Source organism: Bubalus kerabau, chromosome 11 (genome assembly GCF_029407905.1).
Source record: "Bubalus kerabau isolate K-KA32 ecotype Philippines breed swamp buffalo chromosome 11, PCC_UOA_SB_1v2, whole genome shotgun sequence".
Taxonomy (NCBI): domain Eukaryota; kingdom Metazoa; phylum Chordata; class Mammalia; order Artiodactyla; family Bovidae; genus Bubalus; species Bubalus kerabau.
This window is the reverse complement of record NC_073634.1, coordinates 80,635,141-80,650,296: the sequence shown is the minus strand read 5'-3', so window position 1 is coordinate 80,650,296 and position 15,156 is coordinate 80,635,141. Positions and strand designations below refer to the sequence as shown.

The following is a 15,156-nucleotide window of genomic DNA, read 5'->3' as shown; positions in this document are numbered from 1 at the left end:
GAAATTTGTTTGTATTTTTCCCTATAGCCCCTGCATTGAGGGCTTTGTTCACATATAATATGTACTCAATAAATATTTGTTGACTAATGAATACATAAATGAAATTTCTGACAGTCACAGACTTTCTCCCTGTGCTCAGTTCAAAACATTTTCTTTTTTGTTTTTCTTGTATAAGATTAGCTCTAAACATCGCTGGACTTTTTTTGTAAGCATGCCTTTAATTTATGCATTATGAAAGTCAGAATTTTCTGAATTAAATAAATTTATGCATTCTTTTTAAAATAACACATTACATCTTTTTTCTTTTGTGATTCACTCTTAGGGTGATGAACCAAAAAATTCTGAGGTCCTTTAGAATTTACAAGTAGAAACTTTGGCCACCAGATGGAGACCCAGTACTGACATTTATGATAGGCTGACTATCCAAGAAGTAATGGTAAAAATATAAAATACTTGAACAAATGCCTTTTTCCCCTTCTGATTTTTTTATAATTCTCACAAATTTTACTCTTTAGAGTCAGCCTTACCTATATTCAGGAAGGTTTGGTGTGGATAGCAAGTTGTAGTAAAAAGAAAGCATTAAAATCTGATTCATTCAAAGATCAGGAAGTGAAAAGTGATCCACACGAAGATCAGGGTACTTGTCTAATTCTGTTAAGTAAGATTGGAGGAGCGCAGGGCTGTTGAAAAAAAGTTAGAGTAATGTTCATTTGATGGGATTTTAGGAGTGAAGGGATTTGTATTAGTGGGAAAAAGGGCAGTCAGGTAAGAATATAAAAAGGAAAATAACTCATGATGAAAATAGCTGTAACTAAAGTGTGCTTTCTTGATACAGCGGAGTAGAACAGCAATGAAGTCCACAGAGAGGCTTTCAGAGATTTGTCAGTAGCAGGATATTCTGAGAAATTTTCTAATAGGCCAGGCAAATTGGATTGTGCTTGTTCCTTCTTAAATGAGTGGAGAAGTTGGCCTATTTCTCACTTTACCCCTTTGTTTTTGGTATCTTTCCATAGTGCTGTGCAGATTGGAGACTACATGTACCTCTTATGAGATACCTAAAGCAATAAACGTTTTCTTTGGAGTTCTCGGTGAATATGATTTCCTCATAACTGAAAGACAAAAGACTCCAGAAGGGAAATGTAAAATAACTTTTCCATATTTGCTTGCTAGGTTTCATTTACCTTGCTTCTAGAGATGGGCAACCGCACAAAAAGTGACATTTTGTGACAACGCAAGAAGAAGAATCTTTCATGGCTTATATGCTGTTTGACCCCAACATTAGAGGAAAAGTTTACCTTTTGTTTCACTGTCACCTCATGGAGAGGTTGGTGAACTTGGCTCTAGTTTTCTCTTACTCTCTGTAAATGGCAAGTCACCTTTTAACTCAGCTCTCTGCCTCTGCTCTCTCTTCTGTTGCTTTGGCCTTTGTACTCCTGTCAGGCTAATGTATCTAAAAACAATGATGATGAAATCTTCCCATAGTCAATCAAAGACTGCATTCAGTGCAGGGTAAATCCAAACTGTTAGGCATGATGAGGTCTACGCATCTGATCCTGCCTACAGTTTGGACTGATGGCTCATCTCATGTGTAACTTCTGGAGCCTCCCTTAATGCTTCCGAACAAAAGCCACGTAAGTCCCCTCTTCTGTATTTATGTTTTTGTTTGTACTGTTGGTGTATACCTGATGCATTGTACCTAACTATATTGATTTTTGACCTTCCATAGATTTTTGATGCTTGTCTTCTGGAATCCTCTTTTATTTCCTAGGGTCTTCAGCACTGAAATAAAAGCAATTAGTAAAATGTTGTTCAGCCTTTCAGTTTTATTTTTGTAGGAACGTGTAAAAATCATTTATTTCCTGCCATGCCCTGCTAAAGATTTTAGATAACTTTTGTTTTTAAAATTCATACTCAAAACCAAAATAGCCTGTTGGGCAAAATGAAAAACCATAGAGGGTATTATCATTTTAGCCTTTTAAAATGTAAATAGTTTGTCACATTTATATTACATTATGCATAATATTTAATAGAACTTATTTCTCTTTTGAACATTATATGCAAATCAGAAACCAATAAAGTCAATTCATAACCTTGTAGAACTTACCAAAAGGAAGAATTAGTTCCTCCTTGTACTTTTCTGTCAAAAATACCTACACCAGGGGCTTCCCTGGTTAAGAATCTGCCTTGCCATGCAGGGGACCTGGGTTTGATCCCTGGTCGAATAACTAAGATCCCACGTGCCCCAACTGCTGAGCCCACGTGCTCTAGAGCCTACAGGCCACAGCTAAAGAGTCTGTGCACTACAATGAAAGATTCTGCTTGATGCAGTGAAGATCCTGAGTGCTGCAACTAAGACCTGATGCGGCCAAATATTAAAAAAAAATAACACAATACCTGCACTAAACACATACAAAACAATGTATATAATAGTAAGAAGTATAGTGAAAATCTTATTAGAAATTTTCATATATCAAAAAGTGCTTTGGATTTAATTTATTCCTTAATGAAAAAAATTTTTAACACTTGCTCTTTGTCAGATACCATCCTAGGTCCTGGAAAATATTTATAAATAAAAAGGTCAACTCTTAATACTCATGGAACTTACCATCTTATGAGGATGATAAACAGAAGTAAGCAATGAGCAAACATTCTGGATAATGGTGGTTGCTATTAGGAAAATCAGGGCAATAGTTTATAGAATGTCAAAGTACATTTTTACTTTTTCCCCTCTTTTAAAAAATTACGTGAGCGGTGGTGATAGATTTGATTACAGACTAGGGGTGAATGTCAAGACATGGCAACTTGCCTTTTGTAGGGAATATCCTCATGTGCCTCAGATCACTCGAGTTCCGAATCTTCACTGAGATTTTAGGCTTTGGTATTTTCGTGGAGTTTATCTCAGATCTCTTTTTGCCACGCAAGTGTTTTATCAAGGTATCTGGCTTACCTGATGTTTCCTACTCTATTCCGTCAATGTGGTTCTATTAGTATAATGTACCAGCATCATGCTCTGTGGAATAGGAAAACAATCAAGCTCTCTATAGATTAATTTGCTTTATAGAGCCTGAGAGTTGACCTACTTTGAGGCAAAACAGTGAGGAGTTACTTCTGTTACTCCTAAGTGAGAACAGGCTGCTTTGAGTATTCTCTATCAGATGGTAGAAAAAGAATTCACCAGAGCAGTAGCTGCCTGCCAGGTGCTAGGCGTTGGGTTGATTTACTTTAGTGGAGTGGCCGCATCTGGAGCAGCAGCTTCAATTGGCATAATTGCTTGATTAGGCTGTCCTTCTTTAAGGTATATCTTGGAGTTAAACAGGGCTGTGTTAGGAATCCTTTCCTCAGCAGCTTTCAAAAATTTGCTGGTATCCTAATCTCTATAATTCTCCAGAGATATCTGGTATTCTTATAAATGTATTCTTTAGGTAGGTAGATGTCACTCCAGAGGCTTCCACTTGGCCCTTCCCACTGTAAAAGACTTTACTTTTTTAAGAGTTCATGTACCAGGGGACAGTCCTGGTGGTCCAGTGGCCGGACAACGCAAGGGGCCTGGGTTCAGTCCTTGGTTGGGGAATTGGATGCCACAGCTGGGAGTTCACACACTGCTGCTGAAGGATTTCAAGTGCCACAGCGAGGACTGAGGATCCTGCAGGTTACAACTGCGGCCTGGTGAAACCAAAGAAATAAATGGATAATTAAATATATAGACATTTTTAAGAGTTAAAGTGAAGATTCCTCTTTTTTTCTACTGTATCTGTTTCAACTGTATATTAAGGATCTGGGGAAATGGCCATAGGTTGAGACTGTTGTCACTCTGAGTGTCTAAAAAACTAAGACTGAACTCCTTTTGTCTTTGAATAGATGACCACAGTGGCTTTCTGGACTCAGAGGGTTTAACATTAACTCAAAGCTATGTTCAACAATCTTCCAAACACCTATCCCCAAAGCCTCACATTTTATCCCCTTGGGAAAAATCAGGATTTATGGAATGTACTTAAATACCTCACCATCCCTTCACTTAAGGGGCTCAGTGTCTCTAACTCAGAATTAAGGATTATATGAAGAACTATGACTCTATTTTGGTGGCTCATGTCGTGATGTTCATCAGATTAAAGAGGTTTTTGAGTTATACAAATCATGTAGAATCTTAGAAAGCTGCCCATTCATCTCAGTCCTCTCCTCAGTTTTCTAGTATCAAAGGTCATTAGTACTCAGAACATCCTGACTATAGCTACGTTCTTTCCTTTGGGTGGTTAGGTGTGACTTCTAGGCTTATACTGTCCAGAGAACTGATCATTACATAGAAATCCTGGTACCTATGTCACTTACAGGCATCATCACCAGCATCCTTGCCCTACAAAGAATGCACACCATAACACTTTTCAAAGATGCTCACATTTCCCTCAACAGTTATATTTCTGAATTCCTTGATTAAGTTAGTATCTTCTAAGTTTTCTTGAGGGGCATAGGATAATGGGAGAGTAGACCATTCATAACGAACAGCATTCCTGTCGCCCCAAGTTTTTGGATCCTTTCTTTGATATACTAAGAGTTTTCTGACATATCAGCTTCGTTTAAGATAGTCACATTGTGAACAGTTTTTTGTTTGTTTTGGTTTTTGAAGTTTAGAAGGGGGTCTGCCAGTACAATTAGATGTAAATCATCTGTAAATAGAGGGTACCCAGAGTACTTCATTAGTTCACAGATACTAAGATTTTCTTCTATTGTAATTTTTGTGTTTACATTTTTATTTTTGCCCTTCACATTTGGATCTTTGATTACAATACATTGTAGGGACTTTATATGTTTTCTCCTTTAATTTCTTTACTGTTTTGTGGTTATACTAATTTATACTCCCATTAATCCTTACCTGCACCATGACCTACATTGGTGGTATTAACACTTTTTGGTCATTAGATGGTAACTGTCTTGTTGCAGTTGAACAGTTTTTCTTTGTCTATTGAGCATTTCTAGTTCTTTAAAGTAGGTGTGATTTACCATTAATTTCTTTTGCTCATCATTGATAAAATGTCATCTACTCAATGACTTGTATTTTAAACTTGCGCCCCCCCCCCCCCCCCGCCATGCAATCTTGATTCTCCTTAAACTACTCTGTTTTTAGTTTTCTCCATAATGCTCATCACCTTCTAGTATAATTTTATTTATCAGGTTTACTGTTTATTGTCCATTTCTCATGGATATCTCTATGGAATGTCAGGTCTATAAGGAAGGATAGTTGTCTGGTACATTGATGTTTCTAGAATAATGCCTGGCAAATAGTAGATGCAGGTATTCCCTGATATCCAAGTGTAGAGCATTCCTTTGAAATCTTTTGTAAGCTGAAATGGCATCAACTGAAGAAGCAGTTACCTTAGTACTTACCTTGCAAATGGATGCAGAAAATGAATTGAGGAAAGGCACAGATCCCAGGTGGCGCTAGTGGTAAAGAAGCCACCTGCCAATGCAGGAGACTTAAGAGATGCAGGTTTAATCCCCGGGTTGGGAAGATCCCCTGGAGAAGGAAATGGCAACATACTCCAGTATTTTTGCCTGGAGAGTCCCATGGACAGAGGAGCCTGGTGGGTTGTGGTCCATAGGCTCCAAAAGAGTCGGACACGACTGAAGCAACTTCATGCAAAAGCACAGCTGTTCACCGAGTTCAAAGCTGTGGTGTGTTGATGCTCAGATACTGAGTATACATCCACGTCTGTGGAAGGAGCTTGGTGGTGCTACTCTTGTTACTCAGGGTGTACACTGCCTCTATAAAGGCTCTTTGCAAAACATGGTGAAGGCTCTTTTCACCCTTTTTTTTCCTTCATAAAATTGAAAATCCTCTTGGAATTTCTTTTGTTTAGCAAAAACAGGCACTAATGTAGGACTTTTGTAAAAGCAAAGTGGCATAAAGCAAACTTTCAAAAGGTGGGAAATACCTGTACTTGTTATAGACTTCCTCCTTTCTTTCCTTCTCCTCTGCTGCAGCTTCATGTGCTGAAATCACCAGTGCCTTAGAACATGACTGTATTTGTAAAGAAAGTCTTTAAAAAGGAAATTAGGTTAAAATGAGGTCATTAGGGTGGGTCGTAATCCAGGACAACCAGTGTCCTTATAAGAAGAGGGAATTTGGATATAGACATACACAGAGGGAAGTCTATGTGAAGACACAGGGTAAAGACAGTTACATATCTACAAGTCAAGGATAGAGTTCTCAGAAGAAACCAACTCTGCTGAAACCGTGATTTTGGACTTCTGGCTTATATAATTGTGAGAAAATAGCTTTCTGTTAATGCCACCCAATCTGTGTTACTTTGTTAGCAGCCCTCGCAAACTAATACACTGTTCAATATATATTTGTTGAGTTGAATTTATACTCTTATTGGAAATTTTGCCTTATTTTTATTTCTTATAACATACAAAGCTTTTTTAAAAAAGAAGGCAAATATTCATGAACAAAGGAGCCTGGCAGGCTACAGTCTGTGGAGTTGCGAGAGTTGGACACAGCTTAGCGACTAAACCACCACCCACCATGTTTTAAGAATATTTACTTTCTCTTGTTGAAAATTTACTTTCCCAGTTTTTCTCTTCCTGTTTAGCTTTGATTACATTTGGTTATCTTTTAACTTTGTTTATGGTGAGGTTTTAAAGTTGTTGTACACAAATGCTTAGTATTAGTGCGGTGATTTTAGTCGCTAAGTCATGTCCGACTCTTGTGACCCCACGGACTGTAGCCTGCCAGGCTTCTCTGTCGGTGGGATTTCCCAGGCAAGAATACTGGAGTGGGTTGCCATTTCCTTCTCCAGGGGATCTTCCCTGACCCAGGAATCAAACCCGGGTCTCCTGCATTGCAGGCATATTCTTTACTAACTGAACTACCAGTGAAATCAGTAATTTCTTAGTGTATTTGGGGTTATTTCTGAGATTTTCATTGTGCTTATTTCCATTATCTGTTTATTCTGGTGCCAGTATCATACTTCTTAACTGTGGTAAATTTATAGTATGTTTTAACATCTATCTCTCTTATTTTCTTCTTCATAGATACAATATCTTCAAATTTGCATGAGAATCCTGTTACAATTTAGTGCCTTGATTTTTGCTGCAGGCGTGATAGTTAAAATTGTATTTGTTTGAATTCCTTTAAATTGGTCATTTTCTTTCAGACTACAGAATTATCTCATATAAGTCCATTTAAAAAAATTACTATTTTTTTCTCATCATGTTATTAATGGATGCATTTGGGGTGGGGGAAGTGTATATTTTTCTAATATTGGAAGTTACATAATTTCTTTAAGTGAGAATGAAAAGACTAGATTTACATAATTTTTATTTATTTAAGTTAGAGAGGTCTAAGGCATAGGGAAAGAGTAGGCATGGCCTTGTAACAATAATCTCACCCATTATGTTGATGTGCATGTTTTCAGAGTGTTTTTATTTTATTTTTAATGCAGCCCGACTAGTTAGACCCTAGCAGGTGGTGTGAGGCAAGTGAGTAGCCTAGCAGGCTCCCAGGACCCTGAGAATGGGTGCCTCTTTCAGTTTCGTTCCCTGAGAGCTTCTCTTGTTTCACTCTTGGCTCTTCTAAGGGTAGGCTGGGTGTATCATGGGTCACCCTTCCAAGAGTGTGCAAACAGGTGCTGCTGGCAGAATTTGCTCCCCACATGTTACTTCACAGCCCATTCCCACCTACAGTTGCTGAGGCCCAGGTTGTGTTACTGGAGGTTTCCCCTGGGAAATTTCCTTCCAAGTTAGGGATTTTCTTCACTTGTAATAATTTAGAATTTGCCTTTTCCTTATTTTTCTTTGTCTTAGGGTAAGTTTTACAGGGATTCCTGATACGTGTGTATATTCCCCTCCTTTTGAAATGGGGGAATCTCTGTTTATGCTTAGTCATTTCAATTTCAATGAGGAGATAAATATATTGGATCATTTTGTGATCTTGAAGGTTAATACTTTAGTGTATTTTCTTCTAGAATTTTTTTCAAGTATATATTTTATACATAGCTGAAATAAAAATTCTGTACAGTTTTCTGCCTTTTTTTTTTTTTTTTTTTTAATTGACAGTGGTTAGTCACTCTGTTGTGTCTGTCTCTTTGTGACCCTATGGACTGTAGCTTGCCAGGTTCCTCTGTCCATTAAATTCTCCAGAGAGGAATACTGGAGTGGGTAGCCATTCCCTTTTACAGGGGTTCTTTCTGACTCAGGGATTGAAACCGGGTCTCCTCATTGCAGGAAGATTCTCTACCATCTGAGCCACCAGATTTGACATTTATACCTGACATTATATCAGAATATTTTGCTGAGTTTTGGTGAACATGTTTTTAATGACTGCATTCACTTTTCACTTTCATTGGATAAGGAAATGGCAACCCACTCCAGTGTTCTTGCCTGGAGAATCCCAGGGACGGGGGAGCCTGGTGGGCTGCCGTCTATGGGGTCGCACAGTCAGACATGACTGAAGCAACTTAGCAGCAGCAGCAACACTCCATTAAAAGGATATAGGGACTTCCCTGGTGGTCAAGTGGCTAAGACTAGGCACTCCCAATGCAGGGGGCTCAGGTTCCATCCCTGGTCAGAAAACTAGATCCCACATGCTCCAACCAAGAGTTTGTATCCTGCGACTAAAGATCGCACATGCCAGAAGATCGAAGATCCTGGGTGCCCCAACTAAGACCTGGCACAGCCAAATAAATAAATATTTTAAATAAAAAGGATATAGTAAGTTCTTTCTCAGCCATTTGACTTCTTATGTTTGTGTATAAGAGATATTATAGGCTTACTGACAATGTAGTTTGCTGTAAATGTGCACCTACTGTATGCCACCCTGTTTTATAATGCTAGTGATGGTGATAGAGAGATGTGTAAGTTGGGGTTAGGATGGTACATTGTAATGAAATATATGAAAAGTTATTTTGGAATACTAAGGAGAGAGTAATTGATTGATACTTGGTATTGCTATTTGTGGGTATAGTTTCACCAATGAGTGGCATTTGAAATGACCTTGAAGGCTTAGTAGTTTTTATAGAGTTAGGAAGAAAGCATTCAAGGAAGAAAGAACAACATAAATAAAGACATAGAAAAAAAAAAGGAATTCAATGCTGACCTGTTATCTGTGCTTACAGTAATTCCTGATAAGTCTAGGCTGTATCCTAGTGAGTACTTTAACCATATCCCTTTTTAGACCCCACTAGCTGTTGATAAGAATATCTAGTTATGTTATTTGTATATTATGTCCACATATTTTCACCTCTCTCCTTTCTGATGTCATCTGTGAAAAATAAAATAGGTTTGATATGTGTCTTTTGTTTTCTTCTATTGAATTTAAATTCATTAGTCTAGTAAATTATTTTGGTAAAAGGCAATAGCCATAGAAGAATAAGAACCCACTTTGGAAGTGTCTGCAAGATCTTATGTGGAAATGAAGAAATAGTTTTTAAAGAAATAATTGTGGTGTTTTTAGCTAGTGTGAACAACAGAACATAATATAGAAGAAAATCTCTTTTTTACTTCCCACCCTTACTTGTTTGTGTGCACTTCTCTTAACATTGAGTATATTTAAGAACTGCTGAGAATAAAGAATTCTGAGAACAAAGGATCTATATCACACATATTGTAAGCTTTAAGTGGGCATTTTATGTGTGTTTTAATGTTGCCAGAATATATATTAGGAGTGGAAATCACCAACTCTGGAAACAAGGAGGCCTTTTATCAAATTAGTAAAAGGGCAGTGAGATTTGTTAAGGCCAGAGATGTAATGGTTAGATAATATGTCAAGTCTGTGGAGAGCACTAATTGCAGCAAGAGATTAAAGTCTCTGTTGAAATCACTTAAAGCTCTAAAGACTTGCTGAAGTAAATCAGAACAATGCCCCGTGTCACAGCGCTATCAGCACCCGATGTTCATTCATCATGTGCTTCTACTTTTTGCCTTGAGTGTTTCTACAATTGTCCTCAGGACAGTGTGACTGTAGTTATCATACTGAGGAAGATTAAGAGCTTTGCACCTCTAATAGCAAACCTGCAATTACCCAATGGGGGAAGACACCACAGATTAAGTGCAACAAAAGGGAGATCTCCATCACCTTAATTTATTCAGGCCACCAACCTGGGGAAGCTACTTAATAAAATAATTCTGAACTTGGCCAAACTTTATGGCCATTATTTTTTAATTTGAAAATTAGTAAATTAACCTTTCTGGCATAATCATGTGTGAAAGTAGCTCAGTCGTGTCTGACTCTGACTCTTTGTGACCCATGGACTAAACAGTCCATGGAAATCTCTAGGCCAGAATACTGGAGTGGGTAGACTTTCCTTTTTCCAGGGGATCTTCCCAACCCAGGGATCGAACCCAGGACTACCACATGGCAGGCGGATTCTTTACCAGCTGAGCTGCAAGGGAAGCCCAAGAATACTGGAGTGGGTAGCCTATCCCTTCTCCAGCGGATCTTCCAGAGCCAGCTATCAAACCGGGGTCTCCTGCATTGCAGGCGGATTCTTAACAACTGAGCTATCAGGAGATAATCATGGCTGGGTCTCAAATCTAAGCAGTTAGATGTCCTTCTCCCCACTCAGCCTTTTCTTACTAAAAGGCGTGTTAGAAAAGGATGCTCTTTAGAGTTAAACATATGTGGTTGGCTCTTAGGGGAATTCCATCCACTCTCCAATAAACAGAATACTTTTCCTATACTCAGGGACAATACGAGGCTGTTGAAAATCACACTGTAAGGTTAAGGTGCTGGTAGTACAAATGTTAGGTGTTGTTTGATTCTGAGCTTTGTGGTTCAAAGGATACTGTGACAGGATTTTTAGAATTGGGTGTAGAATGGCAGGCACCTTTTGAGGGAAGAAATGGATTTTTAAAAGCAAATTTTGGATAAAATATAAATATATGAAGTTTTAATTTTAAAAGCTTTTTTAGGTTTAAAGTTTTTGTGAATTTGTGAACACATATATTCTGTGTTAGAACATGGTTTATCAAATTATTTTTTTTTCTATGGGGATATGTAAAGTCCTATAAAATATACTTCATATTTTTTAAACAAATTTCTCTTAAAATATGTAAAATCCAAATGTTTTCCATTATTTTTATATAATAAAGCTTTTTAAAGATAGAGACACCATTCTTAAAAAAACAGGTATTAGAATTAAAAAACAAACTTGAATGCTGTTGGCTATGGAGGTCTGCTAGGGATATTGTCCCTAAAATATCTTTTCCCTTGGGATTCTCTCACTTATGTACTGTCACCATGCTGGTTAAAAATGGTCTGTCCCTAGGGCTGCGTTAAGACTTTAGAGGCCATAAATGCTAAAAGGAGTAGTAGTACATGATGGTTTTATAAAAAATACTGAAGAGTGAGAATACTAAAGGTGTCTGTTTTTATTCTGTTTATGATGCCTACTCCAACGCTCTCCATTCACACATATGTTTATTCATTTAAAAGATTCATTTAAAAATATTTTTGATATCCTTGCATGCATTTAATCCAATACTGACTGCCTCATTAGAACTCATAGAAGTTTTCTTTTTTTTAATATAACTCCCTTCTGCCTAAAATTTTCCCAGAACTCATGGCCAATATCATACTGATACCCTTTAAGCTAAAATCAGCCCACTGTGCATGTTGTGCACACACACACACACACAAAATGTGTATATGTGTATAGGTATATGTGTATATGTATTCATACATGTTAGTACAGTTTCATTTTTATGAGCTTTTTAGAATTCTCAGTTTTTAAAGCTATGTAACTGATAAAATAGGAATAGGTTGGAGGGAGAGGAAGAAAAATCCTCATTCTGTTACCTCTCTGCTTTGGAAACATGAGGATTTTACTTGAAGTGTCTACCTTGTTTCCTTGCATTAAATTACTTCCAGCAAGTGAAATTTGTTACCTGGATAAATAGACTACACTTGTCTCAAATATCATGATTCCAAAAAAGATCTTGTTCTTGTAGCATTTCCCTCCGGGACTCAGAATTGATTCATTCTACAGATATTTTGGTGTGTCTACTGGATGCAAATCATTCCATAAATATTTATGCAAGGTCTGTGTTTGGGACGCAAATGAATAATATCATTCCTGACCTCAAGAAGTTTATTTCTGATAGGAGAAATGAGAAAATTAGAATTATCTGTAATAAAAGGTGAACTAGAGTAAGTTCTGCATTAATGTCCATTTAATATTTAAGTAGTTAGGGCAGAGTAAGATTTAGTGTCATAAATGTATTTTAATTTTAGCTCTAACCAACAAGACTTTTTTTTTTTTTCATTCTTGCACTCCATGAGCATGGAGGTGAATTCATTTTTAGAGAGAACACTGTCTCTTTTCCATTAAGAGACAAAGCAATTAAATGGAGAGTTTGAAATTTTTCTGTGTGCTTTGCCATACAGGAAGTTATCGTGCTCTTCCCACTCAAATAATGAAAGCAAACAAACAAAGGAAAACACCTGCTTATTTCACCTCTAATTGTGTTTTCTTTCATCCTGCCCCCCAAGGGCCAGATTCAGTCAACAGCTGTGCACCATGTGTGCCCAGAATCTGTAGAAATTTGTGTGTGTCTGCAGAGCACACTTCTTTTTTTTTCTCATGGCATAGTCATGATTGAGTTTAGTTTGTTTTTTCCATTGTAGTGTTTGAGAGTATGCGTGATGAGAAATAATACACACATACTTATAATTAAAGTGGTCTTTCAAAGCACATTTCAAATTGTATCACATTCATCTCCTAATATTTGGCAGCTACAAGGACATGTGAAGAGTTGCCCTCCCTATGGCTTACTTTTTCATGGGGAAGGGGAGAGGTCTAGCTGCTTTCATAGTAATTAATCTGTAGACTTTAACTAGAGAATCATATTCTGTGGAGTTTTTATGATTGGGGATATGGAAACTTCATTTCTGGGCTTCCCAGGTAGTGCTAGTGGTAAACCTGTCAATGCAAGAGACTTAAGAGATGCGGATTCAATTCCTGGATCAGTCCTGAATTGGCTCATCCCCTGGAGGAGGGCATGGCAACCCACTCCAGTATTCTTGCCTGGAAAATCCCATGGACAGAGGAGCCTGGAAGGCTACAGTCCATGGAATGACAAAGAGTAAGACAGGACTAAAGTGATTTAGCATGCCTGCAGGCAGACTTCATGTTTGCAAACAGGACACTGCTGAGAAAGAGCTATGCAGGGGTCACAGTTTGAATACTGATTTTTCTTGAATATTTTAGGTTATGAATGTCAGAGCTGGTATTTAGGTGCTCCTCATAAAGGATTTCAAAATGTTATTAACATTACTCTTATGAATCCTCTTGTTTCATATGGGGGCACAGAACTGACTAGTCAGTTAATATGCAGTAAAAGAGAAGCATAACCTTTTTGAAACTTCTGTGGTAACTTCATTTTTATTTATAGTTCTGCCTTGTTGCTAGAGGTTCCCAGTCATGGTCAGGTGCTTAGGTAAAGTGCTGAGCCACTTAACTTTTCCTAGATTATAAATGAGTTTATCTTATTTCAAATGTTCTTAATTTAAGACAGCCTACATTCTTTAAAAACAATGACCCTCAACCAAATAAATCAAGGAATGAATAAATCAGAACTCTAGAAAACATCAGTCTAGTTTATCAAAATCCTGATATTGTGGTGATGAAATAAAGCAGTAGCCAGTTGCAAGTGACAAATGGCTAAATTGATTAACATCCCCCTTCAAAATTCATTTTAAATAAATTCATACAGGAAATGATATCATCCTTATAGTAGTCTAGCAGACCCACAATGCCATATGGATTTCTGTTTTCACCAAGAAGAAATTATGGTTTTTGAAATTAGTATGAATATGCTTGATTCATGGGGTCGCAAAGAGTCGGACACGACTGAGCGATGATTGATCTGATCTGATCTGAGCATCAAGTTTTTACTGTTTTTAGTTTCTGTTATTTGTTCTTGCCTTTGGTTGATGTTATGTAGTCTTTGAGGGACTTTTTGTAAGGCCATTTTTGACCTTGTTTCCTGTAATTGATGCTTTGTGACTATCAACACGCTGATTCCTGCAGTGTGTGCTTCTTTTCCTTCTGGACTTTCAGCAGAGGTATCCCAACCAACGAGTGAGACGTCAGTGTCCGCTCAGTCATGTCCGACTCTTTGTGACCCCATGGGTTGTAGGCCACCAGGCTCCTCTGTTCATGGAATTCTCCAGGCAAGAAAACTGGAGTGGGTTGCCATTCCCTCCTCAGTAGTTACCCTTTGTTCTGCTGATCATCTTTGCAATCCCACCAGGCATAGCCTGATAGTGATTTCCTGGGTTTCGCAATAAAGGTTGGAGCTTATCTCCATAAATTATCATGATGCTGTTGAAGGGAAACAACAGGACACAAAGTCTGCAAATATTTTCCCTGACATAAATTATAAATAAATAAAAGTTGTAATAGATGTGAAAGCTACTGGCTTAATTAATCAGACATTTCAAAATTTTATAATAAAGTAAATTGATTTGAATTTTGATGAGAATATAGCCTGCTCAATTAAGTGTGGTAATGAAGATTTACAAGATGAGTAGAAGTATTTGCAGTTGACTTATACATCAATCATTGATATAATCCTTTTCATTTCTTTTCTGCCCATTTAATTCTGTATGGCATGTGTGGTTCAGGAAACTATTCTTTAAACTGCCATGGTAGCCAGAATTTTGGCATATCCTCTAGGCTGCTACAGTGCCTATGTTTGTGATTTGGAGGATTGCATATCCTTGATGAGATTGAATTAGTCACAGTGTTTTGAGGAATCCTGTGTCCAGTGATGTTATTATCATTGCTTATCCTTATTTACATATAATTGTCATATTGTGGAACATTTATCTCTGCCAGCTTTAGTATGGATAGAGAAAAAGAAAATATCTGACCTCAACAAATTGACATTGATTTGGATTACATTTACTATTCTGTTCATATTGTCATATTACTGCTTTCAACTACTAGCACATTTGGTAAAAATACTTAGTTTTTCTTATCAGTTTGTTTGTTTTTTTTTTTTTTTTGCCTTAACCTTTTTCTCATTGCTGACCAATCACTATTCTCAGAAGATTGAGTAAGATCAGTTCTGTGTAACTTCTCTGTCATCTTTGTTGAAGAAGTATCTTTTGATGAACAGATTTATCTAGAATTTTTCCTTTGTCAAGTTTAGTGATCA

The 15,156-nt window shown here is 37.3% G+C and overlaps 1 protein-coding gene and 1 long non-coding RNA gene across 5 annotated transcripts in view; one reads left to right on the top strand and one right to left on the bottom strand.

The window, feature by feature from the left end:
* TDRD15 (tudor domain containing 15) overlaps positions 1-15,156 on the top strand; it is an 88,780-nt gene that overhangs the window by 50,758 nt on the left and 22,866 nt on the right. The gene's annotated exons all lie outside the window — the stretch shown is intronic.
* Positions 3,294-15,156, bottom strand: part of LOC129623419 (uncharacterized) — a 28,442-nt gene continuing 16,579 nt past the window's right edge. Inside the window, exon 3 of the long non-coding RNA XR_008700533.1 lies at positions 3,294-3,663. This is a non-coding gene — a long non-coding RNA (uncharacterized LOC129623419). The remainder of the gene's footprint in view (positions 3,664-15,156) is intronic.